The sequence below is a fragment of the Tasmannia lanceolata genome, unplaced genomic scaffold, assembly GCF_043159265.1.
Source record: "Tasmannia lanceolata isolate RefF3 unplaced genomic scaffold, GAP_Taslan_0.1 ptg000012l, whole genome shotgun sequence".
Classification (NCBI taxonomy): Eukaryota; Viridiplantae; Streptophyta; class Magnoliopsida; order Canellales; family Winteraceae; genus Tasmannia; species Tasmannia lanceolata.
Genome location: NW_027518689.1, coordinates 19,647,916 through 19,661,813, shown reverse-complemented (window position 1 = coordinate 19,661,813; position 13,898 = coordinate 19,647,916). Strand labels below are relative to the sequence as shown.

Genomic DNA, 13,898 nt, shown 5'->3' with positions numbered 1-13,898 from the left:
GAGAGATGGAGAGTGAAAATCTGGAGGAAAAGGAGAATCAATGTCTTTTAGTGCTCTTAGAATATTTTTTGAACTCCTTGGTTAGTTCCCCAAAAGTCCCAAGGTTCATATTTATAGAGGAGAGAAAATACACATTTTTAAGCTCCTCAACGGTCTTCTCGGACTCCGGGCTCGTTGAACCATTGGGCTAACACAAATCAAATCAAAGTTTGAGTAAGGCCTCAAACCTGATTGGATGTCAATGTCTGCACTGGATGTCATAATGACATCCCCCGAGGTCCCTCCCCAACTCAGGCCCCAAACCTGACTTCCGATGACCCCCGGGCTATTAGCAGTGACGTCCACCGAAGACTCGTTCTAACGGTCGTATTTTCAAAACCCCAAAAAATCGTCGGTGAGAGGTTTCCACTTGATGACCTGACTGCAAGATTCCTCAGTGAAGTTTGCACGCCTTAGGATCCGATGTGAGTCTTACAAGCCTATCATTAGTCTCCAGTGATAAAATTTTGTTGCCTCCTTACTTTGGCATATCATTAGTCTCCAGTGACAAAATTTTGTTGCCTCCTTACTTTGGCATTCAGGTGCCTTGCACCCTCTACCAAAGAGGCGCATCTGTAGACACCCAATTTTGTCAAGGCGGTACTAATGATAGGTGTTGCAAGGAAGAACCTTATGACGAGTCCCAGAGCACCAGTTCAGTTTCTCTCAATCTCTCTTTAGGGTGTTTTTAGAAGGAAATGATTTTCGAAAGTCGTTTTAACAACCGGAAAGCCTATTTTTACACAGCACTTGCCTTTTCGGCAAACCGAAAACCTGTTTTACACAGCACCCGCCCTTTACGGCATAAACTGGTAAGCCCGTTTGCACACGGCATTTTAATCGGTAAGTTAACTTTGGGTCGGAAACTTCTATTTTCACCCAAATGACACTTCTTTTTTCCAAAAGCGTGCGATATTAGGTTCATTGGAAAGCCCCCAGAATGAGGAATCCAATGGACCTGACCGCGCGTGAATCAGAATTCAATTGGAGAAGTTACAAACGTTCAAAACTCACCAATAAAAGATGAAAAATCACATTTTACGAGACAGGAATGAGACAAATTGTCCCGCCTTTTGAAATGTGTTGTCATCTGGATGATGTCATCCAGATGACATCACAATTTTTGCCAGGGTGAATTTTGCCCCTACCGTAATTTGGTTGAAATGGCCAAACTTCCCCCCCCCCCAAACCTATAAATAGGAGGGGTAAGAGTAAGTCAAGCCTTTCCCTCTCTCTCTCCCCCTTGTTTTTGGTTAAAACACCCCCCTCTTTTTTATATTTTCACCCCCTTCTTCTTGAATACACCGAACCCCTGCAGAAATCCAAAAAACCCTATTCTATTTGTTTCTAGAAGAGAGAAACTCTAAGTAGCTCACACCGGGCTCGGCACTTCGCTGAAATTCCGAAGGTTCGGAGTGACATCCTTCTTTTTAAGTTGTTGTTCTGCCGAATTTCGTAGAACTACGAGCTACTTTTCAATAGTAGAGACGTTGTTCGGCCAAAATTTTGACAAACTCGAAGTCCCTTCAGCCACTTAACGCCGTTACGCCGCCAAAATCTCGACGATTTCGAACAGCGCCATTATGCTGCCTACTTCTCCGCAGATTCTAGTAAATTACATCTATTTCCTAGTATTCTGTACTGTCTGTTCCGTTTGATTTCATTTCTAGCTTTCTGTCTACAAAGCTAAAGATAGGAAGAGATGTTACCCTGATTGTGGTCAGCTCAGAGATCTCTGCGAGTCTCGTTTACAGCATACGATCAGAATCAGGGTAGGGATCGCCTCTTGTAATCTTTCTTTGCATCTTCTGTAATTTCCTTTACAAAGTAAGGTATGAGGTGGTGACATCATAAGATCTCCGGCTCACATTGCCCCCAGAACTTAGGATATAAATCCCTCTACCTTTCTTTCACTTTCTGCAATTTCCTTTACCAAGTAAGGTATGAAGTGGCGACATCATAAGATCTCTGAATCACGTTGCCCCTAGAATTTATGATATAAATCCCTCTACCTTTCTTTTACTTTTTGTAATTTACTTTACAAAGTAAGGTACGAGGTGGTGACATCATAAGATCTCAGGCTCACGTTGCCCCCAGAACTTATGATATAAATCCCTCTGCCTTTCTTTCTGCACTGTACTTTTTCGTTTGTTTTAAGTTAACCTGATCGTGAGTAGTTGTGAGATCTTCCGAGATCCGTTTACAACTTACGACGTCGATCAGAAAATCTACTGCTTATTTTCCATCTTTTTGTAAATTCACTTTTATTTACATCCTGGAATTAAGCATAACCTAAGTAAAGGATGAAAAGATAAGTTATCCTGGTTTAAATTCTTCGAAAAATGCCAATCTAAGTTAAGAGACTAGATTCGTCTGGGCAAGAGGGGTGCCTAACACCTTCTCCGAATGTAACCATAACCCTTATCCAAATATCTGTAAGGACCATGCCTTAAACAAACAGAGCAAAATATAAGGTTCTAGGCCCAGAGCAAAAGAAACTCTTTGGTTACTATTCTTCCAACGAAATTCGAGTATCGTTACTCATTTCATTGGAAGAACAGGCACAGGTCCTAGGCCCTGACCTAGGTGGTGACTCTGAGTTTCTCATTCTCACAAAGTTAGGATTTCGATCCCGAGTTCCCAAGTAACGCAGATCAAATAAACACTCCCCTGAGAACTCGATATGGTGATCCCTTGCCGTCCTACGCGTAAGGGAAAAACCTGGCTCCTACAAAAACCAACTCATGAATGTTTTTTTTTGGAAAGGTAACAATTTATTCCATAAAAGAGAAGCATACAAGAGAACGGGGACAAGTAGTCCCACAAGCTTCAAAATTACAAAAGTGATTAAATAACAACACAAATATCAAATATTTCCCATTAAGGGGTCATCAACATTGACAATCATATTCGCTCATCGTACCCCTTTCTTAGCAAGCGTATCCATCGCAGAATTTGCAGATCTACGCATATGAACCAGTTGTGGATGGATCAATCTGACTAGATCCCTTATCTCATCCAAAATATTGGCATGTTTCCATGGTCCGGCGCATCTGCTACCCGTGCATGCAACCACGTTGCTCGAGTCACCTTCCACAATGAGTGGTCTCAAATTGTGGGACTTGTACCATCTCAAGCCAAATAGTAGCGCCCTTGGCTTCAACCTCATTTGCATCACAGAAACCCACCAGGCCGGAAAAGGACATGACTGTGTCTCCCTGCCCCCGGATTCCCCAATGAGCTCCCATCAAAGTTTAGTTTGAAGTAACCTTCCGACGGCGGCTTCCATATTGAAGTTATTTTTTTCACTCGTTTATATTCCCCATGATAGTATTTCTCCTACAGAGTAAGGGATACCACTCTTTGATTTGCTCCATACAATTATCGTCATCTTGATGTCATTCAGAACATGATTCCAACCCTTCCGCACATCGTTGAAACTCCTATCATTGCTCTCCATCCAGATGTACCATATAACGACAAAAGTCATCGCAATTCATATAGAGCTACCATTCCTGCCGTGAAACATATCACCCCAATTTATGAGTAACTTCGATATGCTATTATGAAGCACCCATGACATATTGAAGAACCAAAACATAGACATCCATATTGCGAAGGATTAAGGGCATAAAATAAACAGGTGATCGAGGGTCTCCTCTGCAATACAACATAAAACACATCAACTTGCCATCCGAAAACATCTCCTTTTCAGACGATCTGATGGGGTATAAAAACAGCAGCCTATTAGCTATCGACACGTGGCCCAAGGATGGCTCACCGCAGATCCCGCGTCAGCAGGGGTAGTTTGGTAATTACAGCAGAGTAGGTGAGCTCAAACCTATCACTGGCCGACACCTGTCCTGGAGTAATAACTCCTCAACTACCCCTGTTTTCCCTCTATAAAAGGGCTTCCAAAGCTCATAAACAGGGTACTCATCAAATTGGAAACCCATTCACTAAAACTAGGGTACTCGACGCTTAGTTCGCAACGGCTCGTCTCCGCAAAAACCGGGAGCGCCCTCCTGGTCCGAAACCAGTCCAGATGCAAAAACCAAAGCTCCTCGGAAACCCAGTTCTCTAAAACTTGGGTACTCATCAAATTGTAAACCCAATTCACTAAAACTAGGGTACTCGACACTTGGTTCGCCACGGCTCGTCTCCGCAAAGACCGGGAGCGCACTCCTGGTCCGGAACCAGTCCGGATACAAAAACCAAAGCTCCTCGGAAACCCAGTTCGCTAAAACTTGGGTACTCATCAAATTGGAAACTCAGTTCACTAAAACTAGGGTACTCGCTGCTTGGTTCGCCACGGCTCGTCTCCGCAAAGACCGTGAGCGCACTCCTGGTCCGGAACCAGTCCGGATGCAAAAACCAAAGCTCCTCAGAAACCCAGTTCGCTAAAACTTGGGTACTCATCAAATTGGAAACCGAGTTCACTAAAACTAGGGTACTCGATGCTTGGTTCGCCACGGCTCGTCTCCGCAAAGACCGGGAGCGCACTCCTAGTCCGGAACCAGTCCGGATGCAAAAACCAAAGCTCCTCGGAAACCCAGTTCGCTAAAACTTGGGAACTCGCCGCTTGGAAACCCAGTTCGCTAAAACTCGTGTACTTGCTGCTTGGTTCGCCACGGCTCGTCTCCACGAAGACCGGGAGCGCACTCCTAGTCAAGAAAGGGCCCAGGCAGAAAACCAAACCCTTGCAAAAACCCAAGTTCAATAAAACTTGGTCATCCTAAGCCGTTCAGAACATCTCCAGCCGGACTGGATATGACGCGTCTCGCTAGACGATAAAAATCAGTCCGGCCCAAGCCGGACTGACTCCCAGGCCGGATTGACAAATTCCGGACTGATTCTCAAGCCGGACTGACAAATTCCGGACTGACTCTCAGGCCGGACTGACAAATTCCGGACTGATTCCCAGGCCGGACTGACAAATTCCGGACTGATTCCCAGGCCGGACTGACAAATTCCGGACTGCCTCCCAGGTCGGACTGACAAATTCCGGACTGCCTCCCAGGCCGGACTGACAAATTTCCGGACTGATTCCCAGGCCGGACTGACAAATTTCCGGACTGATTCTCAAGCCGGACTGACAAATTTCCGGACTGATTCCCAGGCCGGACTGACAAATTTCTGGACTGATTCCCAGGCCGGACAGACTCCCACCGATCAGAGATATAACTCACGACACTTCCCCAAGTCATCATAATGACTTGGAGAACTGGGGGGCAACTGATGGGGTATAAAAACAGCAGCCTATTAGCTGTCGACACGTGGCCCAAGGATGGCCTACCGCAGATCCCGCGTCAGCAGGGGTAGTTTGGTAATTACAGCAGAGTAGGTGAGCTCGAACCTATCGCTGGCCGACACCTGTCCTGGAGTAATAACTCCTCAACTACCCCCGTTTTCCCTCTATAAAAGGGCTTCCAAAGCTCATAAACAGGGTAATAACTTCTTACCCACCACTCTAAAAACTAGCTCTGCACTCCTGCTCATACTGACTTGAGTGTCGAAGGGCCTATCCGGAGTAACACTCCGGGTTGGTCTTCTGACCTCGTTTGCTATTTATGCAGGGCTCAGCTACTCAGCTCCCTCACCTCGGTCTCTCGGGTCCTCCAGCTCGGCTCTTACATCACTGTCATATCTGTTACTGATTTTAGGCCTAACACGATCAGACGTACTAAGGCATTGGTAAGAAATCGTCCACGCAAAACCCGTGATATGAGGTGGTATTCCTGGCCGCCATATCCGTATCCTGCGAGATGTAGTTCTGCATCCCATGTCCAGCTTTAGGAAATAAGATTTTACAGAAAACCCACATTTTGTGTTCGGAGTCCATATCATACGGTCATGTACGTGGGTAGATAAGTAGCAAGATGGTAATAATGACAGTAATGAAGATAAGCTGTCGATTTCCGATTCCTTTAGGTTCCTATAGAGCCGTATATCCCAAATTGTTTCCTCCAGATCACTTCTCCTAACAGCATACTCAGAAATGGTAGCAATAGGATTTACAGCTAGTCGATACAGGGAGGGAAATAAGGAGCATAATTGAGTCTCACCAATCCATAGATCAGACCAAAACCACACTTCATCTCCACGTCCTGCACAAAATCTGATCAGAGGTAAAAAAGGAGTCCCGGACAAAACATATAGAACACCACACTCCAGAGTCCTTCCTGGTCGGAGGATCCCTGCATTCCCAATCGCCCCTCCCCTCCCGTACTTATAACCGATTATGTTTTGCCAGAGAGCCTGTTTCTCGACCCCGACTCTCCATAACCACTTCCCTAGCAGTGCTTTATTGTAAAGTCAGATTTTTCCAATGCCGAGTCCGCCCCGGCGCTTTGCTTTTCATACTTTATTTTATTTCAATAGGTGGCTTAGTTTCTTTTGGCCCCCTCCATTCCTTCCCACAAGAAATTTCTTTGTAGCTTTTCAATATACATGGCAACCTTTGCCCGTATCTTGAACACATACATGATGTATACCGGCATGTTTGATAGTGCCGCTTTTATGAGAGTAATGCGTCCCCCAAATGATAGATACTTCTTCTTCAACTCATGAATGTTCAAGTCAGCCTAGTATTGTGTTGGACTACTCGTTTTTATACTTTAGATAAATCATGAAAGAATTAGGACCTTGTTTGGCAGTGGTGAGCCAATAAAATGTACTTTAAATTGTGGTATATATACATGGCAAAATTTGTATTAACTTTGCCACTTTTTAACTCTTGATTGTCTGTTTTTTAAGTGCAAAACTCATATATGAATTTCTACCTTCAAGACAGTTGCAACCAAGATAATGAGATTCATCACTTGACATGCATTTAAGAATCAATCCATAGAAGAAGTGGCGTGAACCTTCTTGGAGACTGTTACTGCCTTCAACCAGTAACATAAAGGGTGAAAAGCTCCAACAGATAATAGCTCTTGCATGTTTATGCTTTTTATCAAACACCTAGTATGCATTTTTAGTGGATTCTCTTCCTTGGCTACTTCATATCCAATCTCAATTTGCATCTTTGAATATAAGGAGTTCCAAAAACTTTCCAAATTAATGAAAAGTATTGACAATTGTAGACAATTGGCTTTCAAAAGTGAGGAAGAGTAAACTGTTTGAAAGGTGGGAAAAGCCTTCGGTTTTTTGAGTTTCCACTCCAAACTTTAACATATAGGCAAATAAGCAACCAGATCCAAGCATAACTATGATTTAGGTCAGTAATCAATGACTCAAAATTTAACAGTGGAGCACAAGAGCTAACACTATCATGCAATTGTGCTTTCAAATTAGTTTGCACTGATTTCACCTCCAAAACTAGCTAGATTGAGATGTCTTGCCCACTAAGAACTTGCGTTGATCAAAATTAAAAAAAAAAAAAAAAAGGATTTGTATGCAGCATAAATAATATGCATGAAGCAATGGACATGACCTCCATTGCCCTTTGCACGTCGATCCTTACAAAAAAGGGAATTTTCCTGTTGTTCGAGATTTTATAATTCCAAACATAACACAAGTCCAGGTGTAGGGGATAAAATTGGACGGCTAACCGCATGTCGACACATGGCATCCATGTGATAACAGGTTAGAACCACATGGCCAACCGCTCGTCGAGTGCCACTAGCCACTCCCTCCAACGGAGCTACAAGTTGGGTTGCCGACTAGACAAGGGATCCTCGGGGCATAAGGTCTTCGCCCAAGTGACATCTCCCGGCTCTCTTCCTCAGATGGATGGAAAGCCTCTCGGAGCCCTTCATGACGTCACCGTTTGCTGGCTCGTTCCTATTAACCTGGGAAATTGCATGATATCCCATCACGCTGCTTTTGGCGAAAAACTGTACAAGATTCAAATGCTCTCCAAAAGATCCAAGTGCTTTCCATTCCCTGCAGTACGAGATCCCAGAATCCTCCTGCCGCCATTGGGGACAACACCTCTCACCTGGCACAACACGTCGTCAACTTAGTTACTTTTCGGCTCATTGTACCACGCCAGTGCCGTTGTCTACACTATCAATTATCACGGTGTCACGTCGTCGTCACATCGCGCTTAGGATGACGGAACTCCACTTATAAAAGGCTCCACTCCATGGCCAAGGCTTTTGGGGGCTTCTAGCCAATGAAACTCTCCCAGATACGTACCATCACAATCAGAGCACAACGCACAAATGCCCAAAGGTTCGCATATCCACCCGGCCCACCTAGCGGCCATTCACCTAGTCTCTCCTCCTTCGTGTTCAACTCTCATTTTGGTACTTCCTGTCTGATTTGAGTGTCGAAGGGTTCCCCCAGTGTTCCTACTATGAGTGGTCCTTAGCCTTTTGTCTGTGAGTGCAGGTCGCAGGTGACGGCAACCTCTCTCCCTTAGAAACCGGATATAACGCGGGACCCGGCACGTCAGGACCATTCGCATACCCTTCCGGATTTGAGCAATGATGGGGTGTGAAAACACCAGCCTTTCACAGGCTGCCACCTGTCCCAGGGTAGGTGAGACCCAGCCTCTCACAGGCTGCCACCTGTCCCAGAGTAGGTGAGACCCAGCCTCTCACAGGCTGCCACCTGTCCCAGAGTAGGTGAGACTCAGCCTCTCACAGGCTGCCACCTGTTCAGAGTAGGTGAGATCCAGCCTCTCACAGGCCGCCACCTGTCCTGGACACCTGTCCAGGACACCTCAACAGATTTTCCTTATAAATAAGGGACTAAAGCTCAGACTAATGGGTAATGCTAAAAACCCTCTTCTCCCTAAAAACTGACATTTCCCTTCACTCTTGCTCATACTGACTTGAGTGTCGAAGGACCTGTCCGGACTAAAATCCGGTCTGGTCTTCTGACCTCGTTTGCCTTGTGCAGGACTAAGCACTCACCACAGGACTCATACTCAACCTCCCTCGTCACTCGCTCTCAGTTCTTACGCCACTGCTGTACCTGTTACCGATTTTTGGTCTAACAGATTGGCGCCATCCGTGGGACACAAGAACTAAAAGCTGTTCTTACATATCTCACTTACAAAAATGGCAGGGCGCAAGAGTGCGCGGTTAGCTTCTGCGCAGAACGACCAAGCCGCGCTACCTCGCAGGACCCGGAGCGGTCGAATCGCCTCGATGGTAGTGGCAGCATCTGCCGACCAAAGCCTTTCTCGCTCGGAGCATCACAATCCCGTGCCCACCTCGGAGCAAGTCCAAGCCCTCTTCCAGCAGATGACGGCCCTTGTTGGTCAGTACCAACAACTACTTCAAGCACCCCCTCCACCTCCTCCAGAGGCCCCGCGATCTGCCCAAGGAGTCCACAGGGGAGAGTCATCACGTCATGGGGAGGGCAGAACTCATCACTCCGCAAGACAAGTTTATCGCCCCATAGTGAGGCACGCCCAGACAGAACCTCATCACCGCGAAAGATCGCGGTCTCGCTCCACGCAGAGGCGCCGGCCTCACGAAGATCGTTTGCCACCGGCAAAATCTCGGCCTCGTCGTAGGAGTCCGGAAAGTCAGTCCGGTTCTGCGGCAAGCCCATTTGTGGGAAGAATCAGGTCCCCAGACCGCAGAACGGATCCGCTGCTACAGAGAATGGAGGAGATGAACCACCGAATAGAGGAATTGGCGAAGGATCAGAGCCGGCCCGCCTCCAGAGCGTTCTCAAGCAGAACGCCGTTCACTAGTGATGTCCTGAGTGCTCCAGCACCCAGAGGATTTAAAATGCCTGCCGTCCCTCAGTACGACGGCACTACCGATCCCGTGGATCATTTGGAGACATTTAGAACAATGATGCTCCTCCACGGCGCCTCCGACGGCTTCATCTGCAGAGCCTTCCCAACGACGCTCACTGGCGCGGCAAGAGACTGGTACTCCAGGATCAAACCAAACTCCGTCAACAATTTCGATGATTTTGGAGAGGATCTGGTCCGCCATTTCATGAGTAGCCGTAGGCCGAAGAAAACGACTGCATCCCTGATGGCCTTGCGACAGGATGATAATGAACCCCTGAAGGTGTTCGTCCGCCGCTTCAACAGGGAGGCACTACAGGTGCCCAATTTAGATCCCTCAGCGGCTATGAACGCACTCCTCACCGGTGCAAGATCTGATGATTTTCGTCGAGCGGTGGCTCGGCAAAATCCGCACTCACTGGCGGATCTCATGGCCGGGGCAGAAGAGTACATAACAGTGGAAGAAACACTGGCAGCTCTTAATTCAAACCGGAGGATAACCTCTGAAGAGAAGAACCTGCCTAAACAGCGTAGGGAGGATAAACCTCCCAGGAAAGAGAAGTCTCCACCCCCTCAGAGAAGAGAAGAGAACTTCACACCTCTCAATACCTCTAGAAAGCACATACTGGCGGCGATCAGTGAGGAGGAGTTTGTGAAGTGGCCGCCTAGAATGATCTCCAAGGGAAACAGAAGAGATCCTTCAAAGTACTGTCGGTTTCACAAGGACCACGGCCATGACACAGAGGATTGCTGGCAGCTCAAGGGAGAAATTGAGCAGCTGATCAGCCGGGGTTATTTGAAAAAATACATCCAGAATGACGGCCGTACCCAAGGGCGCAAAGGAAAGAGTCCCCAGGGCCGTAGCCCTCGAAGATCACAGCAGCCCCCTCCTCAGGATAAGACTTCTCAGGTCACCGACGCGCAGCCTGAGGCACCCCGATCTCAACCAAGGGGGGTTATCAATACAATCATGGGCGGACCAGCTGCTGGGGGCACCTCCTCTGCTGCTCGAAAAGCATATGCACGGCAAGTTAACGCCGTTCACACAACCAGCAAAAAGTCAAGAACGGAGAATGAGATCTCCTTCTCAGACGCAGATCTGGACAGCCTTATTTTGCCCCACGACGATGCATTGGTGTTAACCATGCTCGTTGCTAACTGGGAGGTAAAGAAAATTCTTGTGGACAACGGGAGCTCAGCGGATATTCTATACTACCATGCCTTCGAGAAAATGATGATAGGCGACGACCGTCTAAGGCCGGCGAACTCAGATTTGTTCGGCTTCTCCGGAGAGGTCGTAAAAGTGGTAGGACAGATCGAGCTCCCTGTTCTTGTCGGAGATTCACCATGTCAAGCGTTCGCCATGGTTAACTTCCTGGTAGTGAAGGCCACCTCGGTCTATAATGCTATCTTGGGACGGCCTGGCCAGAATCTGATCCGAGCAGTCGCCTCAGCCTACCACCAAAAAATGAAATTCATAACCCCTAATGGCGTGGGGGAAGTTCGCGGAGATCAGCCTCAATCAAGGGAGTGCTATGCAATGGCACTGAAAGGAAAAAACGCAGTGGAATCACTGCCAATCGAACTGCTTGATGTAAGGGACGAACTCAGGGGTACTCAACCCGCTGAGGACCTACTCTCCATCCCACTGTGCCCGGAGGACGGTGAGAAAGTCGCTCTGATCGGTTCCTCCCTTAGTAGTAGCATTCAACATCAACTCACCGAGTTTCTCCAGGGCAATGCAGATGTCTTTGCATGGGTTCCTGCCGATATGCCCGGCATCGATCCAGAGATCAGCACTCATAGGCTTGGTGTCGATTCAACCTGCAGACCGATGAAACAGAAAAGGAGACACTTTGCTTTTGAAAGGCGACAGGCAATAAAAGAAGAAGTGGAGAGGCTTCTGAAGGCTGACTTCATTCGCGAGATTCGATATCCGGACTGGCTAGCAAATGTAGTCCTAGTCAAGAAGACTAATGGAAAGTGGAGAACCTGCGTCGATTTTACTGATCTGAATAAGGCTTGTCCCAAGGACAGTTATCCGCTCCCGAAGATCGATCAGCTCATCGACGCCACAGCGGGTCATGAACTGTTGAGCTTCATGGACGCCTTCTCCGGATATAACCAGATCAGGATGTACGAATCGGATATACCAAAGACCTCATTCGTCACAGATCAAGGGACTTATTGCTACCGAGTCATGCCCTTCGGCCTCAAAAACGCCGGAGCTACTTACCAAAGGCTGGTGAACAGACTTTTTCAGAACCAGATCGGCCGAAATATGGAAGTGTATGTGGATGATATGCTGGTCAAAAGTCGAAGCGCACAGGACCACGTGTCTGATCTCAGAGAAACATTTCAGGTCCTCAAGAAGCACAACATGAAACTCAACCCCACCAAGTGCACCTTTGGTGTCAGTTCGGGGAAGTTCTTGGGATTCATGGTGAGTCAGCGAGGGATAGAAGCAAATCCCGAGAAGATCAGAGCTGTGATAGAGCTTACCGCCCCAAGAACCATCAGAGAAGTTCAGCGGCTCACGGGAATGATAGCGGCGCTGGGTCGCTTCATCTCCAAATCGGCGGAGAGATGCCTGCCTTTTTTCAGTGCGGTTAAGGGCCTCAAAACTGCGCCCTGGACGGAAGAATGCCAGATTGCCTTCGACGAGCTGAAAAGGTATCTGTCCTCCCCGCCACTATTAACAAAGCCGGAGCCAGGTGAGGAGTTATTTCTATATCTCTCCGTTAGCTCCACGGCACTGGCAGCTGTCCTCGTCCGCGAAGAGCACCGCCAGCAAAAACCAATCTATTATGTCAGCAAGGTTCTTCACGACGCAGAAACAAGGTACCAGCGGGTCGAGAAATTGGCTTACGCGCTGGTAATGGCTGCAAGAAAATTAAGACCGTACTTTCAAGCTCATACTGTAAAGGTCTTGACTGACCAGCCGCTTCGGCAAGTACTCCATCGACCAGATATCTCCGGACGACTTGTGAAATGGGCCGTAGAGCTGAGCGAGTTCGACATCCAGTACGCTCCAAGGCCAGCCATCAAGGCCCAAGTACTGGCAGATTTCGTAGCAGAGTGCACCATCCCCCAGCAAGTCGCCGACCCTGAAACGGTACTACTCCCAGTTGCAGAGAAAGCGGTTCCTGACGAATGCATAGCAGAAACTCAGACAGAAATCTTGCAACCGCCGGCAGAGCAGGACTCCATGACCAGCACACCAACTTGGGAAGTATATGTCGACGGTTCTTCAAATAAAAACGGCTGTGGGGCAGGACTCATCCTCACTGGGCCTGAGGGGTTCACTGCGGATTATGCTTTGAGATTCGGATTCCGTGCGTCCAACAATGAGGCAGAATATGAAGCCCTCCTTGCCGGAATGAACCTAGCAATTCAGACCGGCGCCCGGAAATTAAAAGCATATTGCGACTCACAGCTGGTAGCAAATCAGATCCAAGGGGTCTACGAAGCACGAGATGAGCGTATGGTTAAGTATCTTGCCAAGATTCATCAACTCTCCAGCCGGTTTGCCAGTTTCGAGGTCATCAGAGTACCACGAACAGAAAATGCCAAAGCAGATGTACTGTCGAAGCTGGCTGCTTCTGGATACACCACTCTTGGAAGCATACGTATGGAATTCCTACAAAGATCTAGCATCGAAAGAGAAGCCGCAGATATAATGCAGGTGGAGAACGAGCCGTGCTGGATGGATGAGATCATTCATTACTTACGGGACGCGAAACTTCCCGAAGATAAGAAGGAAGCCCGTAAGGTGATACAGAGAGCCGCCCGATTCTCCCTCAGCAGTGACATTTTGTATAAAAGGTCCTACACTCTCCCGTACCTGAAGTGTCTGGGACCAAGTAACGCCGCGTACGCATTGCAAGAGACTCATGAAGGAATCTGTGGAGAACATCTGGGGGGCAAAGCCCTGGCGATCAAGGTACTCCTCAGAGGACTGTATTGGCCCACCATACGACAAGACGCGCTGAATCTGGTTAAAAAGTGCGAGAGGTGCCAGAAATTCTCCCCCACCATCCACCAGCCTGCTGTGGCGATGGCCCCAATTATCAGTCCACTCCCTTTTGCAGTATGGGGGATGGACATTCTGGGTCCTTTTCCACCGGCTTCCGGAAAGCGCATATTCGTAGTAGTGGCA

General features: G+C 47.8%; 1 long non-coding RNA gene across 2 annotated transcripts in view; it reads left to right on the top strand.

Annotated features, from left to right (window-relative positions):
* LOC143887098 (uncharacterized) overlaps positions 1–7,128 on the top strand; it is a 38,232-nt gene extending 31,104 nt beyond the window's left edge. Inside the window, exon 2 of one of the 2 annotated variants that reach the window (XR_013254034.1) lies at positions 6,833–7,128. This is a non-coding gene — a long non-coding RNA (uncharacterized LOC143887098). Of the gene's footprint in view, positions 1–6,828 lie in introns of both variants that reach the window. The other variant, XR_013254033.1, reaches the window with a different exon arrangement.
* The last annotated feature ends 6,770 nt before the right edge of the window (positions 7,129–13,898 follow it).